Source organism: Aotus nancymaae, unplaced genomic scaffold (assembly GCF_030222135.1).
Source record: "Aotus nancymaae isolate 86718 unplaced genomic scaffold, 86718_ANA_hifiasm-v0.15.2.pri h1tg000020l, whole genome shotgun sequence".
NCBI classification, from domain to species: domain Eukaryota; kingdom Metazoa; phylum Chordata; class Mammalia; order Primates; family Aotidae; genus Aotus; species Aotus nancymaae.
The window spans coordinates 30,191,953-30,215,441 of record NW_026988432.1 but is presented as its reverse complement, the minus strand read 5'-3'; the positions used below and the strand labels follow the sequence as shown (position 1 = coordinate 30,215,441).

General features: G+C 39.4%; 1 protein-coding gene across 1 annotated transcript in view; it reads right to left on the bottom strand.

Annotated features, from left to right (window-relative positions):
- Nucleotides 1–18,596: 18,596 nt before the first annotated feature.
- Nucleotides 18,597–23,489, bottom strand: part of SKOR2 (SKI family transcriptional corepressor 2) — a 46,870-nt gene continuing 41,977 nt past the window's right edge. The window contains exon 9 of the mRNA XM_064378970.1: nucleotides 18,597–19,322. The gene's annotated coding sequence lies outside the window, so the exon portion shown is untranslated. The remainder of the gene's footprint in view (nucleotides 19,323–23,489) is intronic.

The following is a 23,489-nucleotide window of genomic DNA, read 5'->3' as shown; positions in this document are numbered from 1 at the left end:
GCTTTTTTTAGTTGGTAAGCTAGTAATTGCTGCCTCAACTTCAGCCATTGTTATTGGTCTGTTCAAGGTTTCAACTTCTTCCTGGTTTAGGCTTGGGAAGGCACAAGTGTCCAGGAGTTTATCAGCTTCTTCCAGGTTTACTGGTTTGTGTGCATAGAGTTGTTTGTAGTAATCTCTGATTGTAGTTTGTGTTTCTGTGGAGTCAGTGGTGATATCCCTTTTGTCATTTTTTATTGCATCTGTTTGATTCTTCTCCCTTTTCTTTTTTATTAGTCTGGCTAGCGGTCTGTCTATTTTTTTGATCTTTTCAAAAAACCAGCTCCTGGATTTATTGATTTTTGAAGGATTTTTTTGTCTCTATCTCCTTCAGTTCTGCTCTGATCTTAGTTATTTCTTGTCTTCTGCTAGCTTTTGAGTTTTTGTTTTTTTTTTATCTTGCTTCTCTAGCTCTCTCAATTTTGACAATAGGGTGTCAATTTTAGATCTTTCCTTGCTTCTCTGGTGGGCATTTATTGCTATAAATTTCCCTCTAAACACTGCTTTAAATGTGTCCCAGAGATTCTGGTACTTTGTGTCTTCATTCTCATTGGTTTCAAAGAATATTTTTATTTCTGCTTTCATTTCATTGTTTATCCAGTCGACATTCAGGAGCCAGTTGTTCAGTTTCCATGAAGTTGTGTGGTTCTGAGTTAATTTCTTAATTCTGAGTTCTAATTTGATTGCTCTGTTGTCTGAGAGACTGTTTGTTATGATTTCCATTCTTTTGCATTTGCTGAGGAGTGATTTACTTCCAATTACGTAGTCAATTTTAGAGTAGGTGTGATGCAGTGCTGAGAAGAATGTATAGGTCTGCTTGGTCCAGATCTGAGTTCAAGTCCTGGATATCCTTGTTAATTTTGTCTTGTTGAACTGTCTAATATTGACAGTGGAGTGTTAAAGTCTCCCACTATTATTGTGTGGGAGTCTAAGTCTCTTTGTACGTTTTTAAGAACTTGCTTTATGTACCTGGGTGCTCCTGTATTGGGTGCGTATATATTTAGGGTTGTTAGTTCTTCTTGATGCATTGATACTCTTACCATTATGTAATGCCCTTCTTTGTCTCTTTTGATATTTGTTGGTTTAAAGTCCATTTTATCAGAGACTGGGATTGCGACTCCTCCTTTTTTTTGCTCTGCATTTGCTTGATAAATCTCCTTCAATCCTTTCATTTTTACCTTGAATCTTGCACGTGAGATGGGTTTCCTGAATACAGCACACCAATAGGTTTTGACTTTTTATACAATTTGCTAGTCTGTGTCTTTTCAATGGGGCATTTAGCCCATTTAAATTTAAGGTTAATATTGTTATGTGTGAATTTGATCCTGCCATTTTAATGCTAGCTGGTTGTTTTGCCTGTTAGTTAACACATTTTCTTCATCGTGTCGATGGTCTTTACCATTTGGTATGTGTTTGGAGTGGCTGGTACTGGTTGTTCCTTTCTATGTTTGGTGCTTCTTTCAGGAGCTCTTATAAGGCAGGCCTGGTGGTAATGAAATCTCTCAGTAGTTGCTTGCCGGTAAGGGATTTTATTTCTCCTTCATTTATGAAGCTTAGTTTGACTGGATATGAAATTCTAGGTTGAAAGTTCTTTTCTTTAAGGATGTTGAATATGGCCCACACTCTCTTCTGGCTTGTAGGGTTTCTGCTGAGAGATCCACTGTGAGTCTGATTGGCTTTTCTTTGTGGGTAACCTGACCTTTCTCTCTGGCTGCCCTTAGCATTTTTTCCTTCATTTCAACCCTGGTGAATCTGATGATTATGTGCCTTGGGGTTGCTCTTCTCGAGGAATATCTTTGTAATGTTCTCTGTCTTTCCTGGACTTGAATGTTGGCCTGTCATGCTAGGTTGGGGAAGTTCTCCTGGATAATATCCTGAAGAGTGTTTTCCAGCTTGGATTCATTCTCTCTGTCACATTCAGGTACACCTATCAAACATAGATTGGAGGATTTGTTAATTTCTTTTCACTCTTTTTTCTCTGTTCTTGCCTTCTCATTTTATTTCGTTGAGTTGATCTTCATTCTCTGATATCCTTTTTTCTGCTTGGTCAATTCAACTATTGAAACTTGTATATGCTTTGTGAAGTTCTCGTGCTGTGTTTTTCAGCTCCATTAAGTCATTTATATTTTTCTCTAAGCTCTTTATTCTAGTTAGCATCTCATCTAACCTTTTTTCTACGTTCTTAGTTTCTTTGCATTGGGTTAGCACATGTTCTTTTAGCTCTGAGAAGTTTGTTATTACCCACCTTCTGAAGTCTGTTTCTGTCAATTCATCAGATTCTCCATCCATCTTTGATCCCTAGCTGGTGAGGAATTGTGATCCCTTGGAGGAGGAGAAGCTTTCTGGTATTTTGTGTTTTCATTCTTTTTGCACTGATTTCTTCCCATCTTAGTGGCTTTATCTACTTGTGATCTTTGTAGTTGGTGACTTTTGGATGGGGTCTCTGAGTGGACGTCCTTTTTGTTGATGTTGAAGACATTTCTTTCTGCTTCTTAGTTTTCCTTCTAACAGTCAGGCCCCTCTGCTGCAGGACTGCTGGAGGTCCACTCCAGACCCTGCTTGCCTGGGAATCACCTGGGGGCTGCAGAACAGCAAGGCTTGCCGCTGGTTTCTTCCTCTGCTATCCTCGTCCCAGAAGGGTACTTGCCAGATGTCAGCCTCATCTTTCCTTTATGAGGTGTCTCTTTGGGTATATGGGGGTCGGGGAGTTTCTTGAGGAGACAGTCTGTTCCTTATAGGAGCTCAAGTGCTGTGCTGTGAGCTCTGTTGTTCTGTGCAGAGCTGCTGGACAGGTACCTTTAAGTGTGCTGCAGCAGAACTCATAACTGCCTCTTTTCCCAGATGCTCTGCCCTTGGAAGGTTGGCTTTATTTATAAGTTCCTGCCATACTGCTGCTTTTTTTCGTAGATGCCCTGCCCCACACAGAGTAGTCTAGCAAGAGTCTGCCAGCAGAGCTGTTGCTGAGCTGCCGCAGGCTCTGCCCAGCTGCTGTGTGAACTGCCTTGGTAGTGGCAGACTGCCTCAGTTGTGGGGGATGCTCTTCCCCACACTGAGCTGGACTGTACTGGGTCTAGCTGCACTTGCTGTGAAACTCTCAATCCAGAGTGTTTCAGATTGCTTGTTTTGTGGGGGTGGTACCCGCTGAGCCAGATCACCTGGCTCCCTGTCTCAGGCCCCTCCCTTTCAGTTGAATGGGTGGCTCTGTCTCCCAGGCATTCCAGGCACCAATAGAAACAGCCGCCCAGACTTGTGTGAGTTTCTGTGCACTGACCCGGCACTGGCTGAAACTCCCACATTGAAAACTTGTGGCACTTTTTGGCCTGGGAGTCTCCTGGTCTGTGGGCAGCGAAAACTTGTTTGGAAATGTGGTGAGCACTCACCCTCTGCATTGTTCTCTCTGGGAACTGCACTTCAGAGCTGTTCCTATTCGGCCATCTTGGATCCTCCTCCAAAAAGGATTTTAAACATGTAGAAGATTCATCAAATTTTTACTTAATTGTCAACTGTTTATTGAGTAACTATTTTGGCATTATCTTAGGTAATAGTAATACAACAAGAAAAACTGGTAGGTTCATTTATTCCTAAACCCAGTGACACCATACAAATAACTAGAAGCGTTATCTGTTGGTATTAGTGGAACTAATCTACCTTGAATCTGGAGCAAAGCTACATACTATATGGGGGATTGAAAGTCAAAAAGCATCTGTTTGTATAAGCAGAGTAGAGGCAGACTGTGAAGGCAGAGGATTGAGGGGGGAGTGATAATGAATAGAATAAAGCTTAGGAAAAAGTAGCTTAGTTGGCCACATTTCTGTATATGAGTGTTCTGATAGTTCTCTACAAACTTATATACAAATTTAGAACATTTAAGGCATCCAAGTTATCTGCATTAGAAAATACTTAACAGAGGCAGCTGCATTTCTTGAGCCAAGAAGAGTACAATTTGGGACAGAGACTATTTGTTCCTGCCCTAAAGGAGTTTGCAGTCTCACTGGGCACACATAAGACAGAGCAATTAAAAACAAACAAAAACAAACAAAAACAAAAACCCAACGTGGTGCATAAGAAGGCCCAACTGACTGGTGTAGAAAACCAAGTACCCTTACAAGATTCAGAGAAGGAAGAAAATATAAGGGTTTGGACTGATATTTTCTTTCATCTTCTCTGCTGGATCTCTGTTGCACCTGCCAACACTGAATTGGAAGCTTTTGCGAAACTTTTCTGGGGTGGACTTGAGCTGAATCTTGAGGGTTGGGCATAACTTAAGAAGATATTGCCAAAATGTCAGGGATATGGTCTAGGTCTTGCTACTCAATGCACAGAATGCCAATCACTGAATCAATAAGTATTGCCAAGGAAGAAGGCCTTAATCAGGTACTGTAGCCAAGGAGAATGGGAGATAAAGTTCCAAATCCATCTTTTAGACTGACCAAAATTGGGATGTGTATATATTGAAGGAGACAGGAAAACAGGAACTAGAGAGGGATAAGGAAGCAATCATGATGAATGAGGGGTCTGGCATCTCATTATCTGAATGCAGTGCTCTAGTAAGTTTCAGTCCCTTGTCTGAGTGTCAGTTTCCTGAAGAAGAAACTCAGTTGAATGTAAGTTTCAAGTTTTAAGATGTAGGCTCAATTTCTATGTTTACTCAAAAACTTGCAAATGTTATTTCTATGGGGCAGTTGAGCCAGTTTCAAAGAGAGAAAGGAAGGAGGGCCTTCTTAGTGGGGAAATGGTGTCACCAAAGGTAAGAACATCAGGAAAGGGGGCCAACATACGGGAAAAATCCTGATATGAAATGGCAAATATAGATTGGATCCACATTATATAAGACATTAAAAAGCAGGTAAAGAGTTGGGTTTTATTTTGTAGACAATAGGTAGCATCAACATTTTTCAAGATAAAAGTGGTGGTATGAAACATTAGACCATATATCTCTTTGCAGTATTAGCTTTAAGCTTTTGGCTATTTTAGAATACTATCCAAATTCAATTTGGTTCTAGACCAGCTACGTGGGTCAATTAGCCTTGGCTTATTGAGAGTTTGGAATAAAAAGTTATGTTCCAGAAGATGAAACACCCATCTGCTGTTGCCAAGATTTTTCCTTCCCTGTTACTTAATGTTAAAGGAAGCCTCTTAGGAGTTCTAAGAATTAATAAGTATCTCCCAGGGGCTTTCTTATGTCTGTTGTTATTTATGTAGCTTATTAAGGAAACGATCTTTCTTTATAAATATTGTTTTTATTTATCTTTGTTGAGGTAACCATGTACACACTCAGGAAAAATAGTTGGGGTTGAGGGTAGAGGAAGAAACCAAAGCATATTAGAAGGGATGCTTATAGATGTTAGGATTTGGGGACTGTGAAGGTCTTGAAAACCTGTTATATTGTGGAAGAGCTTTGTATTTTCTAAGTCATAGAAAAACCACACAATTTTCTTCTAATATACTTTTCCCTGAGCAGAAAATACAAATTTTTTCTCTTCTGGCTTTAGACATAGCCATGAGTAAAAGTGAGACCACAGATGGTGTGTTAAGCATTTATTTGTAAAGGTCTATTCAAGTTACTTCAAACTATGGGACTTGATTCGAAAATATATATGACAACAATAAAAACAGAAATCTTGCCTGTGCATCTAGACTTCACAAGGACCCAAGAACACCACAGAATGGGGCTCACAAAGCAGGAATGGAGCTTGGGAAGTGACATAGCCAGTGAGCTTCCAGCTCGGCCATGGGTCTGTAGCTGTTTCTTGTTGTGTCTGACATTTTTACTGACTTTGGTGTTGCCTGTCTCTGTTTTGACTGTGCCTGTCTCTGACAATCACCTTCTCTTGACTCTTGTTTGCCTTGTGGCTTCAGATGACTCACAGCCTCTGCTTCCTCTCAATTGCTGCTTGTTAATTACTCTTACTGCCTCATGGCTTCTGCCTATTGCTTCTTTCTCTCTGTGTCTTGGTTTTTGCCCTCCTGCCACCAGTTACACACTCTCTATGTCTTCAATTCAGATTCCCTGAATTCAAATGCAGGCCTAGGGCCAAGGGCACAGCAGAGGGTTTAACAGTTGAATCAGATAAGGAGAAACCTCATCTTTTGAGATAGAAGGGAAAAGGTGAGGTAGATACTTCTGTAGGTAAGAACAGGAAGTTCAGAGGTCATGTCTGATAATTTTTGTCTCAGTAGTGAAGTAGAAGACAGCACTGTCTGCTGAGATGAGGGCCTATACTTGAGTAAGGAGATTGTAGAGCAGTGGTTTGGACTGGCTTTAGATGGAGAAGAACTGACCAGGAACAGGTGAAAACACTGACAGAGCTGAGAGCTGAGGTATGAGACTAGATGAGACAAATCTGCCAGTCCATGTAGCTTGTGTGATTTCTTCCTGATGATTGTGTGATTTCAGCCATCCCAAACCTCCACTCCTACCCCCTGGATAGGAATGATGGGGTCAGGTAAGAGGAGAGCTCAGAAGATCTACTACTTGCATTGGCAGAAAAGAAAAGTTAGAAAGAAACTGGAAAGAGGGAGAGATTGGGGACTGGAAGTCTTGAAGAGGCGGATATAAATGCAGAAAAAATGGGTAACTGGGATCAGGAAGTAGGATATTTGAATGTAGGATCTCAGAAGTGATGACATGATGTGACATTTATGGGAGATTAAATATGGCCACAACTTCTTTGCAGCTTCTCTTTCCACTCTGAATCTGAGCTGGCCTTGGCACTTGCTTTGATCAATGGAATGCAGATGCAATGATGTTGTGCAAGTTCTGGAGCCTAAACCTCAAGAGGCCTTATAGCATCTGCCTTCACTCTTGGCATACTGCCCTGGGACCCCAGTCACATGAGAAAGCCAAGAATGAAAGACCATGGAAAAAAAGTCTCAGCTATCCCAGGTGTCTCAGCATAACCCACCTTCCACCCACCAGCCAGGTGTGAGCCTATTGAGACCAATAGAACTGCCCAATCTGCCTAGAGACTCATGAAAAATAACACATCACTGTTTTAAGCCACTAAGGTTTAGAGTGATTTATTCCAGCAATAGTTAACTGTAATCCCATGGGAGTACCCTAATGTGGTATAGTTTCCTTTGCCTAGAGCCTCCTTCCCCCATCTTTGCCATTCCATTCCTCTGTACTCACACTTTATTTGACCATGTGTCCATGTGTCACCTCCTCTAGCCAAAGTGTACCAGGAAGGATGCAACGAAGATGCTAGGAAGAAGCCTTTCCTCATCCTCCAGGCCAAGTCAGATGTTCTTTATGTTTCCAGAGCATCTTCTGTCTATTTCTACCATAGCACTCCTGCTGCATGATAAATGTTTGTATCCTTCACTGCACAGCATGTATGTAAGGGTTTCCTAAGCCCATTGCCTTGCACCATTCCTGGCACCAAGCTGTCATTTGGTTGTTTGTTGAAGAAATGATCCAATATTAATTTTACCCTTTGGATGAAATCTTGCTCCTTCACTTACAGAGAAATAGGCTTGCCAATGGTATAACATGACAATGGCCACACTATCCATACCTAAAAAAACACTCATATAGTAATGGAAGAGGTGAATGCTCATGAATGGTTTTCCCCTCCTCACTAATTGAAGTCTTATTGGTACAGCTTAAATCTCACCTCCTCCATGAAGCATTGCCTACTAGTGCTATCCAGCACTCACTCACTCTGCTGTACTCACTCGCTTAGGCTTCTTTATTACCTGGATTACTGATTCACAGCATGGGTTTGGGAATCAGAGTCTTGGGTTCAAATCCCAGCTGGACTATTCACTTTATTTATTGAACACACCACTTGAACCCTCTAATACCGAGTTTTCTGATATGTAAAATGGTTGTAAGAATTCCTATCTCATGGGGTTATTATATTATATGATAAAGCATTTAGTACTTGATAAGTGGTAAGTTCTTCATAAATGGTAGTTATTATTCGTGACTTTTCCTGAAAGGATTTGTAGGGAGGTCTGTCTGTTCCATGACTCTATGAAGAACCACAGTTATGCCATCCTGTAGAGCTGGCTTCAGCATTTCAGAAAAGAGTTCTTGGTAAGATGGCACAGTTTCAGAATCTTCTTCATTGAAAATCTTTCCTAATGCATGATGAATGACTATAAGTCTGGGTTTGCTTGAGGATTGTCATTGGTTGAAGAGGTGACACTTTAGAGGCATTTTTTCTGGATTTCTTTAGTATCTTCTTTGAGGAAGGGCTTTCTCTCTGTAGCAAAACAACTGTTCTCTCCTGATGCTGACAGCTCCATTCTGGGCTCTTGTGGCTTGAAAAAACTGATAGCCTAATCAGCTCCCATTTGCTGGTTCTAACAATCTACTTCACGTGATACTATTGTGGGGGAATGTGGGGAAATGGAGATAACGTTTAGTGAAGAGCACTGGGGAAGAAACCATCATCATGAGATCATCTGTGTGACTAAAAGATACAAAGACCCCTAAACTCATAGAATGAGGGGCTCTAAGCTTTCCTTTATGGATCATGAAGGGGAATTAAGAGGAGTAGCTCTTTCCAGAATGGATTAGCTTTGGTGTTCCAGATGAAGAAGACAGAGGAGAGGGAGTTGCAGAAGGAGGAGAGGAAGTTGAGGAAGAAGACAAAGAGGGGGCAGAAAAACAAAAGAGGAGGGGGTAGGAGGAAACATCAGAATTGATCAAGCAGAGGAAAGAATCAGTAAGCTCAAGAACAGGTCATATGAAAAGACATAGAGGTGAAAAAAGAATGAAAAGAAATGAAGATTGCCTACAAGATATGGAAAAGACTTCAAATGTGAGAATGATTGGTGTTTCAGAGGGAGTTGAGCAAGAGCAGGGAGTAGAAAGCTTACCCAAGGAAATAGTAACAGAAAACTTTTGAAAAATTTAGAAAGACATAAATATCTAGGCACAGGAAGGTCAGAGAATAACAAACAGTTTTGATCCAAGTAAGACTATTTCCATATAATAATCAAAGTCTCAAAGATCAAAGACAAAGAGAGGATCCCCAAAGCAACAGTTGTAAAGAAGCAAGTAACATATAAACGAGCTCTATTGTATCTGGCAGCAGACTTCTCAATGAAAACTACACAGGACTAGAGGGAGTGGGTTGGCATTTTCAAAGTGCTCAAACATAAAAAACTACCATTTAAGAATACCACATCCAGCAAAGCTATCTTTTCAATATGAGAGAGAGAGAAATTCTTTCTCAAACAAAAGCTGAAAGAATTTACTACCACCAGACCTGTCTTACAAGAAATGATAAAGAGAGTTCTTCAACATGAAAAAAAATTCGCTGTATTAGTCCATTGTCACACTGCTATAAAGACATACCCAAGACTGAGTAATTTATAAACAAAAGAGGTTTAATCAATTGACAGTTTCACAGGTTGTACAGGAAGCATGGCTTCAGAGGCCTCAGGAAACACAATCATTACAGAAAGTGAAGGGGAAGCAAGCACATCTTTACATAGCTGGCAGGAGACAGAGAGAGTGAAGGGGGAAACACTACACACTTTCAAACAACCAGATCTCATACCAAAATCTACGGGATACAGCAAAAGCAGTACTAAGAGGGCAGCTGATAGCAATAAATGCCTATATCAGAAAAGTGGAAAGACTTTAAATATAAAACCTAATGCTACACCTCAAGGACTTAGAAAAGCAAGGGCAAGCTAAACCCAAAATTAGTAGAAGTAAAGAAATAATAAAGATCAGAGCTGAAATAAATAAAATTGAGACTAAAAAGTCAACATGAAGATCAACAAAACAAAAAGTTGGTTTCTTGAAAAGATAAACAAAATTTAAAAATATTTATCTAGACGAAGCAAAAAAGAAAGACTCAGAATCAGAAATGAAAAAGGAGACATAGGCTGGGCACAGTAGCTCACACCTGTAATCCCAGCACTTTGGAAGGCTGAGGTGGGTGGATCACTTGAGGTCAGGAGTTCGAGACCAGCCTGGCCAACATGATGAAACCTCGCCTCTACTGAAAATACAAAAATTAGCTGGGTGTGGCCGTTCTCACCTGTAATATCAGCTACTCGGGAGGCTGAGGCAGCAGAATCACTTGAACCTGGAAGGTGGAGCTAGCAGTGAGCAGAGATCATGTCACTGCACTCTAGCCTGGGTGGCAGAGTGAGACTCCACCTCAAAAATAAATAAATAAATAAATAAAAATAAAAAGGAGACATAAAAACTGAGACCACAGAAATACAAGGAATTATTAGAGACTATTACGAACAACTGTACACCAACAAATTGGAAATTCTAGAAGAAATGAATAAATTTCTGGACACGTACAACCTACCAAAACTGAACCATGAAGAAACAGAAAACTTCCACAAACCAATAATGAGTAACAAGATTGAAGCCATAATAAAAAGTCTCCTATCAAAGCCCAGGACCTGATGGTTCACTGCTGAATTTCTACTAAACATTTGAAGAACTAATACCAATTCTACTTAAATCCTTCAATAAAAATTGAAGAGGAGCTCAGGCACAGTAGCTCATGGCTATAATCTCAGCATTTTGGGAGGTTGAGATGGGTGGATTGCTTAAGCTCATGAGTTCAAGACCAGCCTAACCAACATGGTGAAACCTTGTCTCTACCAAAAATACAAAAATTAGCTAGGTGTGGTAGCACGTGCCTATGGTGCCAGCTACTCAGGAGACTGAGGGGTAGGATTGTTTGAGCCTGGGAGGTGGAGGTTGCAGTGAGCCGAGATTGTGCCACTGCACTCCAGCCTGGGTGACAGAGCCAAATGTTGTCTTCAGTTATTTATTTATTTATAAATAAATAACTGAAGAGGAGGGAATATTTCAAAACTCATTATACAAGGCCAGTATTACTCTGAGACCAAAACCAGACAAGGACACAACGAAAAAAGAAAGCTATAAGGTACTATCACTGATGAACATAGATGCAAAAATCCTCAACAGAATATTGGCAAACTGAATGCAACAACATGTTAACAAGATAGTTCACCATGGTAAGTGAGATTCATCCTGGGGATGTAAAGATGGTTCAACTACACAAATCAATAAATGTGATATGTTACATTAACAGCATGGAGAACAAAACTTATATGATCAATAGATATTGAAAAAGCATTCAATAAAATTCAGCATCCCTTTATGATTTTAAAAAGCCTCTCAAAAACCTGAGTATAGAAGGAAGATACCTCAAGCCTGAGCAACATCGCAAAACCTCATTTCTACTAGAAGTAGAAAAAATTAGCTGGGCATGGTGGTGCATGCCTGTAGTCCCAGCTACTTAGGAGGCTGAGGTGGGAGAATTACTTGAGCCTGAGAAGTAAAGGCTTCAGTGAGCTGGGATTGCAACATGCACTCCAGCTTAGGCAATGAGAGTGAGACCCTGCCTTAAAAACAAAAACTAAAACAAGGGACAAGATCATAAAGGCCACATATAACAAGCCTACAACTAACATTATACAGAACAGGGACAAATTGAAAGCCTTTCCTTTAAAATCTGGAGCAAGACAAGTATGTCCAGTTTCATCACTTTAATTCAACATAATACTGGGCATTCTGGCTAGAGCAAATAGGCAAAAGGAAAAAAAGACATTCATATTGGAAAGAAATCAAATTAACCTTTCATAGATGACACAATCTTTTATCTAGAAAAATCTGAAGACTCCACCAAAAAACCTGTTAGAACTGATAACAAATTTACTAAGATTGTAGGATAAAAAATCAGTATACAAAAATCAGTAGTACTTATATACACAACAGCAAACAATCTGAAAAAAATTAAGAGAGCAATCCTATGCACAATAGCTACAAAATATATACAATACCTAGGAATTAATTTAATTCAAGAAATGAAAGATCTATGGAAGGAAAACTATAAGACACTGATGAAAGACATTGAACAGGACCCCAGAAAATGGAAAGATAGTCTATTTTCATGGATTAGAAGAATTAATATTGTTAAAATATAAATACTACCCAAAGCAATTTACTGACTTAATGAAATCTCTATTAAAATGCCAATGACATTTTTTACAGAAATAGAAAAAGCAATCCTAAAAATTACATAGAACCATTCTAAAGTGTACTAGTCAATGCCATTTAATACACTTACGGTATTGTAAAACTACCACCTATGTCTAATTCCAAAACATTTTCATCACCCCAAAAGAAAATTCAATACCCATTAAGCAAGCTCTCTCAATTCTCTCCTTATCCCTAGACAGACACTGGAAACTACCAGTTTGCTTTCTGTCTCTATGGATTTGCCTATTATAGATATTCCATAAAAATAGGATCATGCAATATGTGATGTTTTGTGTCTGGCTTCTTTCACTTAGGATATATTTTGAAGGTTCAACCATGTTGTAGCATGTGTCAATACTTCATTTCTTTTCATGCTTGAGTAATTTCATTTTATGGATAAACCACATTTTGTTTTTCAATTCATCCATCCATTGATAGACATTTGGTTGTTTTCACCTTGTGGCTATTGCAGATAGTGCTGCTGTGAATATTTGTATACAAGTATTTGTTTGAGTACTCGTTTTTAATACTTTTGTGTATAAATCTAAGAGGGAAATTGCTGGGTAATATGGAAATTCTGTTTGCTTTTCTGAGGAACCATCAAACTGCTTATGTAGTGGCTGCGCACCAGTTGGCATTCTCACCAGCAATGTATAATAGTTCCAATTTTCCTACATCTTCACCAATACTTATTTTTTTTGATATTAGCCATTCTAGTGGATGTGAAATGGTATCTCATTGTGGCTTTGATTTGCATTTTTCTGATGACTCATAGTGTTTAACATATTTTTATGTATTGGGTGTTCATATAACTTCTTCAGGGAAATATTTATTCAAGGCTTTTGTTCATTTTTTAATTTAGTTATTTGTCTTTTTATTATCACATTGTAAGTGTTCTTTATGTATTCTGAAAGCAAGTCCCTTATCAGACATATTATTTGCAAACATTTTCCCCTTACTCTGAGCTGGTCTTTTTACCTTCTTGATGTTATCATTTGCAGCACAAAAGTTTGTAACTTTAAGGAAGTCCAATGTATTTTTCCTTTTGTTGCTAGTGCTTTTGGTCTTGTATGTGTGAAAACATTGCTTGACCCAAGGTTATGAAGATCTACTTTTATGTTTTCTTCTAAGAGCTTTATAATGTTAGCTCTTTCACAGAAGACACTTTCAACAGCACTGTCTTGGAGTATTTATCTTACTAGAAACATATAATACCTTAGTCAAAGAAATCATACTAGTTGTGAAATTTCAGCTTCAAGTGAGGTTAGTGAGGGGAGATATTTTTGTTTAAGGGAGGTCTTCTAGCACCCTTCAAATTGTGCCAGTCTGGACACCGCCATCTCACCTGTGTAGGGAGCAATGTAATAGTTAAAAGCAGAGATTTTTGAAGTCACAATGGCCCTAGTTTCAAATTCCTACTTTTCTACTTAATCAGCTGAGTAGCTTAACTCTTTTAAATTTCAATTAAATGGTTCCTACCTCATAGAGTTGTTGAGAGGATTAAGTGAAATAATGCATTAAGCATTGTGCATAAACTGAACATAATGTTCAGCTTACTGTAATCACTCAATGAAAGTTGGCTGCTGGTATTCTTATTGGCTGCCGAGTAATTGGATGATAGTGCCATATAAGCAGAGGGATGAAAAAGCAACTCCACATAAAATTACAGTTTCACCAATGATAGTTTAGTACTGAATTCAAACAGTATTTAACTATGTTTTAAGCACACAATTTGGGGGAAATGTTGATTCTTTAAAAAGTCAATCCCTAGAGGGCCATAAAAGCTATTTCAATCACTATAACTAATTACAAGGAAGTATAAATCAATAAACTTTGCTAAATGGTCTAAAATATAATAAAGAAAACCATCATTAACAATCATCCAGGAAGCCACTGTCCTTAATAGTGAGATGATGTAAAAGTTGGATGTGAAGAATGAGTTTTATTATTTAAAAACTCCAAGTGTTACCAGTGCTTTTAGAGAAGTTCTTAATTCAGCACAGAGTCGTGGCTTTTCCAAATGATTGTTTACTTTAGGTAACTTTATTTTTTCTAAATTATATGTATAGTCATCTTGGTATGGAACTAAGTGGACATCTGCAGAGAAGTCTTGTCAGCTCTCAGTGTTTTTCAGCATCTCTTAGCTCAAAGCCAGCCCCCTTCTCATCCCTCTTCCTAAAGCTGCAACACTGCCTCAGATCCCAAATCAAGAGTGGAGTCATGCTACATTTAGAAAGCCTTTATAGCTGGGCATGGTGGCTCACACCTGTAATCCCAGCACTTTGGAAGGCTAAGATAGGTGGATCATGAGGTCAGGAGATCAAGACCGTCCTAGTTAACACGGTGAAACCCTGTCTCTACTAAAAATACAAAAAGTAGCCAGGCGTGGTGGCACACACCTGTAGTCCCAGCTACGTGGGAAGCTGAGGCAGGAGAATCGCTTGTACTCAGGAGGCAGAGGTTGCAGTGAGCTGAGATTGCACCATTGTACTCCAGCCTGGGCAACAGAGCAAAACTCCATCTCAAAAAAAATAATAAAAGTAAAAATAAAGAAAGACTTTGCTTTTCCTCCCAGTCCTGTTTGGTAGTTACAGGCTCAAATCTGGAACTCCCAGGGCCCTCTCCTGAGTTCCCAAGCTAACCTTGCTGCCTCTCTGAGTAGGAGAGCCAATGCCCACATGGGCTCCTGAGCCAAAGAGCTCCCTGCCCATCATGTCCCCAAGTCTAGGACTAGGTTTGCTTCTTGCCACCTATTTATTCTCAATGGTGTATTTGCCCATAAATGCCATGTCAGTGGCAGGGCCCCGTATCACGGATGATGGTGATTGACAACCTCCTACTCTTGAACTTGCCTGCACTGCTGAGATCTGTTTCCTTGCTGGGTTCTGGCTACATACCTGCTCACATCTTTTCTTGTCTCACATGAGAACCAATGAGGCCTTTTGGGCAGTTTACCTTTCTAGTCCATCTCCTATTCTACCATGGAAAGTCAGCCAAGTTCAGGTTCAGCCCCTTTCTCTATCTTCACCTGCATATACTGTAATGGGAGATATCAGAGATGTTACAGCTCGCTTAATGCGATGGTGAAGCCAAGAAATAGACAAAAATAGCTTGCCATGGCAGTAAGAAGAACTGGATTTAGAGTTGACTCTGCAACTAGTTAGCCTTCATATCCAATACCCTTAGCTAAACCAATGGGCCAATGAGCTCATAAAATGAAACAAACAGCATAAATATGCATGGGAAGTTGTCACATAAATAAGAAATCATGCTATTGTTGGCTGATGGGAGCCCTCAAATAGAGCAAAAGGTTTTGTAATAAAGAGTTAATAGAAAATCTAAAATAACGTGGTTAAATAAGACAAAACCTCGTTTCCTTCCAACATAAAAGAAGTTTGGAAATGGGCAGTCCAGAGTTGGAATGGTGGTTCAATAGTTGCCAAACCCTGGCTTTTATTATTTTTTGTGCCATACTATTAATAGTATATGGTTTTCATCTCCAAAATCATCTCATGGCCTGAGATGACTGCTGGGCCTCCATCCACCTTACAGACATCAGAAAAGAGAAAGGGAAAGGAAATAAAAGAAATATTTAATTAGGTCAAAGCTCTTTTGAAGCAACCTTCCTGAAAGTTCCATGTTTCCACCTGCATCCCATTGACCAGAATATAGTCACATGGCCATATCTAACTGCAAGTAAACCTAGAGAAGGTAGTCTTTCATTTAGGTATATTGCCACCTGAGAATGGGTAGTATAAGATGGCAACTAGCGATTTGCTACACATCATTTGAAATCAGATGGAAAGTCAACTTTGGGAGAGCTTAAATTGATAACAGTGAAATTGTCTTCTTCTCTGATTGGCTCAAATAAAATAAAGGAGACCAAAACACTTGTTTAATAAAACTGTTTTGTGCTGCTGCTACCTGCCAGGGACTGTGCTAAGCACTAGGAAGAGGGTTGTGAGCTGAAACAAACATCTTCTGCCCTCCTAAAGTTTGCAGTTCACATCTCCCCTGCAAGAGTCTGTTATTACAAACATGGTTTGGGTTGCCTATGGGGAATCTTGTAAGATGATCAGACTTTGTGTGCTCAACTACGTAGAGAGACAAAGGCCCTCTGCTCGTAGCATGGAGAGTGCTGGGAGTGCCTAGTTAAATGACAGTTAAATAACACATCCTTACCATGCAGATAGTGTTCCTTTTCTCTAACTTCCCTCACTGCTGACCAAGCCAACACTGCCTTAACTCTTAAATGAAAGAGCTCCTATCAGCTTGATCATATCCCCTGTAGCTAGGAGAGAGTTTTTTTCTCTGTTTTCCACAGAGCTGAGGCCACACATTGTTCAATCTAAGGAAATTGGGATGTGATGTCCCTCTCTCCTTGCCTGTGGCGAACAGACAAGCAATTACTCAGGCATTCTGAGGATGGAAAGCATCAGTCTGAAATGTCTGGTCTGCCCCAACAGGAAATACTTTATTGTTTGGGCCTGGATTTTTGCTTTGATTTGGTGGTGCTTTTTCTGATTTTGTAATTTGGAATTAAAATAGAGAACTTTATCTGCATTGCCTATATGCTTCGTTAGCTAGAATTTGAATTGACCTTGGAATTTTGACATGATAAAACAAAAGAGCACAGCATTTTCTTTTCTGCTGTCATTTGTATAGTGAAGAATTTTTACTTGTCTTTCTGAGGAGTCGCTTTATTTTTAGTCCCATGCAGCACTTGAGATAGATGTCCTGTCTGTCTCCACAAGGCAGCTCAGATAACAAAATTATATCCAGCTTTAGGGAAGAATTCTTTTGTTCCAACTTAAAAGCAACAAATATTACTAGAATAGGAAAAAGATGTTCACTATTCTTAATGAGAAAATACGTGTGGTAAGTGACATGTTTCCACATCACATGTGTGATTTCCTTGACTTTTCCTCTGAAGCTTGTGGTTTTTGGCGTATAGCTTTATGGTTACTTACAGGATTTTTAGGCTCTAGTCCTTGTAAGGAATGGCGACCCTAAGCCATGGGAGTAAGGCCAACAAGAGTCCCCTGGCACTCAGAAACATATATGGGCTTCTTTGGAATATGGAATTTAGGTAGAGAACCAGAAGGCACCAATGAAGTTTTAACATTCTTAGCAGCAGAGGAAAATGGTTTTCTGTGCTGAACTTGGCCATGAACTCAATGCAGAGCTATGCCATGGTTAGTAAGTCCAGAGTGCTGCAGATATACTGGTCAAGTTACTGGGTTCTTATTTCTCTCTTGCTACAAGATCATTTGCTGATATTTTAACACTAATAACTCTTAGATATTTAAAGTTGCAATTGGAAAGAAAAGAATGACATTTCAGGCTGGTTTACACTGCCAGTTGATGCAGCTGCAGGACAAAGACCTTAAATTTGTATGTAACTCTTAGTTACTTCTCCCTCCGAACTCTGAACTCCTGGGCCAAACTGCTCTTGCTCTGGTCCTGGAGTTTGCATTGAATTCTATAGAAAATGACCTTTTCTGTCCCCTGGTGGTTCATCATGAAGCCAGGTTTGTGACCTTCCAGATGATTTTGTCACCTCTGACATCCTTGGCTTAAAGTACAAAGCTAAGGACCACAGGGCTTCCATCCCTATGTAATTTCATGCTTATATTGGAGAAAATTCTCCACTTACCTGACTGCTTAAATTACACACCTAAGCACAATTGCCAGTTTTAGAACCATGTACCATGTCCAAAGGCCTGTGTGGGACTCATACCTGCATTTAGGCCCCTCCTGGAAGAACAGCTCAAAGAGAAAACTTTTTGTCACAGCATCTTCATATTAGTTTCTGCTAGTGGTCACTGAGAACCTGTTTTCAGACTCTGGGACTTGGTTTATATTCCTTCTCTAATGCAGCTTCTCATACTTTATAGGCTAGGAAGAAGATCACAAGTCAGTATCCCTCCTTTGATTTCTTATTCTCACAGCCAAGATAAGAGCATTTATCTCAATGGTAAATTGTGAAGCTTCTTGAGATAGTTCATGGTAACAAAGTAATAATAGTTCATGGAAAAAGTATTAAATCTCATGGCCATGTATCTGAAAGTTCTTTTGAAATCTGCCGAGGGATGCCAATGGTGAGATGTTTTTTCAGTTAGGATGGGTTTTGGCAACCTCAGGTTAGGAGGTGGACTTCTGTGCAACCCACATTACCTTAGTAATCTTGGCTGCAAAGTGTTCACTATTTATCTCTCTTCTCTGAAAGGCAGACTTTGGGGCATAATATGATCTCATGGACTTGGATTTAACATCACAGTAAGTAGGAAGGCCTACAGAGGGCTGTATCAGCAACATTACTGGAAGACCTAGCAGGAATTTAGAACATTCCTTTACCGATACAAAGATCCTAAAACAATGGGGGAGGTGTCCAGATGCTGATAATGACCAAAGGCTTGGCTTGCCTTTAATAATCATTTTTGAAGGAATTCTGTTTTCAAAAATAATTTATTCAAACATTTTTATACCAAAATAATTCTTAAAAGTATGAATTTCTCTTAGTTGTCCCCAAGCAAATGTGCATGTAACTACATGAACACAACTATTACTTCATAGCTTTTTTATTATAGACTTTTTTATCCACATGAATGTTAAAGAAACTACAACAGAGTTAAATACCATTTTTGATAACATGATTATATTCTTAATTACACTCAATATTAAACTGTAAAATATTTCCAGAGGAATACAGTCTTCGTTCATACAGCAGGCAAAGTACAGAGAGGAAGGGGCCACATGTAATTCTGTCCAGTTTGCTATGAAAAGCAGGTTTGTACGGCTGATGCCTTCCCATCTGTTGAAACGCGATCCCTACTCCCAGGACGGGTCTTGTGTTTTCTTTCCACCAAGAATCACTTCTTCAAAAGGAAAAGACAGTTTTGTAGAGTTGCTTTCTCCATATGTGGAACATTGAGACTGCATGGGACCATCCGTGGATTTCCCGTCCCAGTTGGCTAACAGCACTTCCCAGGCTCTGGGTTCAGCTGTCCTTTAAAAACACAAAGACTCAAACTTTGGTTCCACCAAAAGATGCAACAAGCATTGACTGCTCTGATTGGCTTCCCCCCTCCCCCCACTAATGAATGGCTGCTACAGTCTATTTTACATGGTTGTCCATGCTGTTTTGAGGTCACTTGTCCTTAGGTTCTCGTGAACCTGAGTTTGTATTTAATTCCCAAGCCCTTTCAATTTGCAGTCTTTAATTCGGGTCAGAAGTGCTCCATGGCAGGCTGTATCTTACAAGAGAACAAGAGTAAGTAGTTCTGTGCACCTGGGATAAGACAAAAGCACAGAATGAAAAGCTGAGCATAATATAATTGATAATTTAAAAACATTTAAAGTAATATTTCGTATACCCTCCTTAGGAGAAGAAAAGTGTCTGCTACCATAGGTTATATATCTCTGATGACATTGAGCCAAACCAGAAATATTAAATGAGAGTGTGCTGGTTTGCTGTGCACTTTTTACACTACAGCCATTTAGCTGGGTTTAGAAGCTGGGGTTTGTTGTTGCACAAAGACAAAAGCAGGCTGCAATGAAAGGGGCAGACAGAATTTCATGCTCTGGTGCTCTGTTGGTTTTGATTGGATGGCCCAAGTTATGTTTATTTTTCTTGTCATGGGGTATCAGGGCAACACAGAAGTATGAGTGGAGGTTTTGTGATTCAAAATCAATAAAATAATTGGATTGGTTATTAACTGCATATTGATAACTGATTACAGAAGATGTGAATTAGGCCACGATTTTAGGTTAAAACCAGAGGAGAGCAGACAAAGTATAGAATGCAGAGCCAGCCAGCCTGGCTCAAATCCTGCCACTTCCTAACAGTGAGACCACAGACCAACTTACTCATCTCTTGGCTCTTCAGCCTTCTCAGCTGTAGGGGGGTGAAAGCAGTAGTACTGACCTCAAGGGGTTGTTCCAAAGATTAAATAAGATAGTCAACATAAAGTCTTTAGAACAGTAGGGGCGCACCATTATTCTCTATGGAGATTCTTAAAAGAATCTCTTATGGCTGACTAAAGATGAGAGAAATGAATGTACCACTCCTGTTCTTTATCTATACGAAAATTAGACACAGAATGTTCAACTAAAATCCAACATCCTTTTTTTGAAGAGTCTTCTTGTTGTAACTTTTGTAGTAATTATTCAAGAAGCAAAACAAAAATAAGAGTTTACAAAAGAGGTAGATATAATTAAAATACCAAAAGAAATGATAATATTCCAGACTCTCCAGAAAGATGCAATGTAGCAATTAGTGATGAAAAAATACAGACATAAGGCAAAAATAGGCAGGTCATGCCCTTGGGTGTTACATGTGGTCTTGAGCTGGCTTTCATGAAAGTGGCCCCTTTCTGGGAAAAGAGAGAGAATATGGCAGAAAATTGGCACACAAAAGTGACAGCCGAAATTTTAGAGCTAGTAGAGATTTTGATCAGGTTTGGCCATCCACATTTTATAGATAAGAGTGAGACTCAAAGAGATCGAATGATGTTACTCAAAATAACACAGGGAGATAGCATTAGATCTGGCACTCAGTCTCCCTCACCACCAGCCCAAGAACCCAAGGAAGGCAGGGAGACAGCGTTAGGGTCAAATAGACCTGGACTGAATCCTGTATCTGTCCTTGAGAACTATGTGGCTCCCCCAAGCCTCAGTTCCGAAGTATGAAATGAGGGTAATAATAGGATCTACCTTACAGCATTGTAAGGATAACACAGCAAGTGTTTAGCCAGTATCTGGCATAGTTAGTACTCAATAAATTATTATTATTATCATTTCCAGTTTGGCCAATGAGTTTCTGTGTGACTATGAATGAGACATTTCCCTGATTAGCTTCTGACTTATGTAAAATAGTTTAATTCTTGTCTGTGAAAGGCGTGGGTGTTTCAATCAGTTACAGAAATGATATTTGCAAAATGTTTAAATGTGTTTGGAAGAAAATGAATGCAAAGTAATAATTAAATTAATGTTATCATCATACCATTTTTATTTGGGAGCAGATTTCGCATGGATTACACTGGGTTATCTGTGCAGGAAGTGGGTCACAGAAATAATTCGATGTAAGGAAGGCCATGGGGAATAATTCTGGTGTTAAAACAGGCCCAGAAGAAAGGATAATGCCTGCAACATTTTGAAGTATTTTTCAAATCCTTTCCATTGTGCTCATGAGCTCATAATGAGACAAATATGAAGAGCGGTACAATGTCTAATCTAATAGGGCTTGTTTTAGGAGGTAGTTTGAAGGTAAATAAAATAAACTACACTTTAACAGCTGGTAGCTAAACAAATGGAATTCATTGCCCCAAAGGGGATTATGCTTAGATTGAAGAAAGGTGTAGATAAATCCATGGGTAATGGATCTTTAAGGCATTATCAAGGGAAAGCTAAGAGTATTCAGTGTATACGCCTAAATTTTGAGGTTGATACCGTTAAGAACAACAATTTTGCTCTTAAAGTATATTGGCGTTGGTGGATCTTTATTTTGACTCAACATGGAATTTCTTATGTTCTAATGTAGGACAAAAAAAATCTGCACATCAGTGATATGTGGCAGTACTCGCTCAGCTTATTAAGTGGATTGCCTGTGGTTTTGAAAAGCTTCCTCCTCTTAATAGTCATATTGGAATCCACTGGGTGGCAAGAACACAGCATACTACCTTAAGGGTCACTCTTGCATAAGACATTAATGCATCAGTCCCTAATTTGGAAACCTGTGGTCACTCTGCAAGACAGAGTGTGTCTCTCCCCCTTGGTGTAATGATTTTTATTTTGTAATCTCTCTTGAGGTAACTCCTTGCAGGCTTGGCATGTTGAGAATCAGAGACTGCCTCTAACAATACAGTCGTGATTCTCTGCTTGGCTGATTTAGCTAAGCATTTAAGTAACCACTAATCTTCTGAAAGCACCAGGGTCTACTTAGAGAAATCCCTGTTGTCTGCAAGGATGGAAGGAAACAAAATCAGCATGGAGGAAGCATTAGTTACTAAACACAAATCAATCTTTTTTTTTTTTTTTTTCCCACCTAGCCATATGCTAGGTCACTATCAGAGGTGTGGTTTTCTGGGCAGTGAGTCTTAATTTGTAGGTGCAAGATGGGCTCAGGTCTGACAAACAGGGACAATGGGTTGGGGAAGTATAAGGAGTACAAAGAGAGTTTACTGAGGCTCTTAAGTATAAATCAAACCACATTCTAAGGCTGGGCATGGCTGTAATCTCAGTGCTTTGGGAGAACAAGGCAGGAGGATTGCTTGAGTCCAGTAGTTTGAGACCAGCCTGGGAAACACAGGGAGACCTTGTCTTTACAAAATAATAAAAAAAATAGCTGGGCATGGTGGCATGCACGCCTGTAATGCTGAGATAGGAGGATGGCTTTAGCCAGGGAGGTCAAGGCTGTAATGAGCTGTAACCACATCACTGCAACTCCAGTCTGGGCAGAAGAGTGAGACCCTGTCTCAAAACAAACAACAAAAACCCAATTCTCATGGATGAATCTCACAAGTGCTGAGTAAAGGAAGCCAGGCACAAGAGAATATTCTATGCAATGTCATTTACATAAAGTTCAAAAACAGGCAAGTTCAAAAAATTTACCATTGTTGGTGGTAGCGGGTGGGAGAAACTGGACAGGAGCACAAGGTTTTTATCAGGGGCTGGAAAGCTAAATTAGCTCGTTGTGAACATTCACTGAGTTTCCTTTTTGTTTTTTATTTCATTGTTTGTGTGTGTGTGTGTGTGTGTGTGTGTGTGTGTGTTCCTGGGTGAGTGCAATTCACTGAGTTTTGATTTGTAAACTTCATAATTTGTATGACTTCATGATTTATAGACTTCGAATAAGATGGTTATTTTTAAAAACATTCTAATATTTCTCTTGAAAGAAAATTAGTTTGACATTTTCAACTATTATATATATGGAGTTTATCAGAATTAATTTGGACCATTCTTGCCTTAATTATCTTGATATTAGTTAAAATTCACTGGAATCTAAATGTTCTAAAATTTTCATTTCACACTGCTGGTGCAAACCTGGTCTACTATACTGAGAAAGAAATTGTCCAAAGTCAACTTCAGACTTAATAAAAATACTTCAATATATAGAACAGAGCCAAACTCACAGGTGTATTTGTGAATAACATCACAGAGATGGAAACAGAGTGACTTACTATCTGAGCACCTCTGTTGCAGAATCATCTGCTCACCAAGAATAAGTGCATACATTAGGAAGAGGCAGGCACTGGATCTAAAGTCAGAGCCCCCCAGAATCTCTTCTTGGCTTTGCAACACAAGCACAAAATATCACATCTCTTATCTGTAAACCTCAGTTCCCCATGTGTAAAATTAAGGGAAAGCACATGAATGAGACTTGGAAAGGTTTTGAACACCTGATGAAATGTACCATTATGATTATTATTTAAGACAAATACTGAAGACCACCACAAAT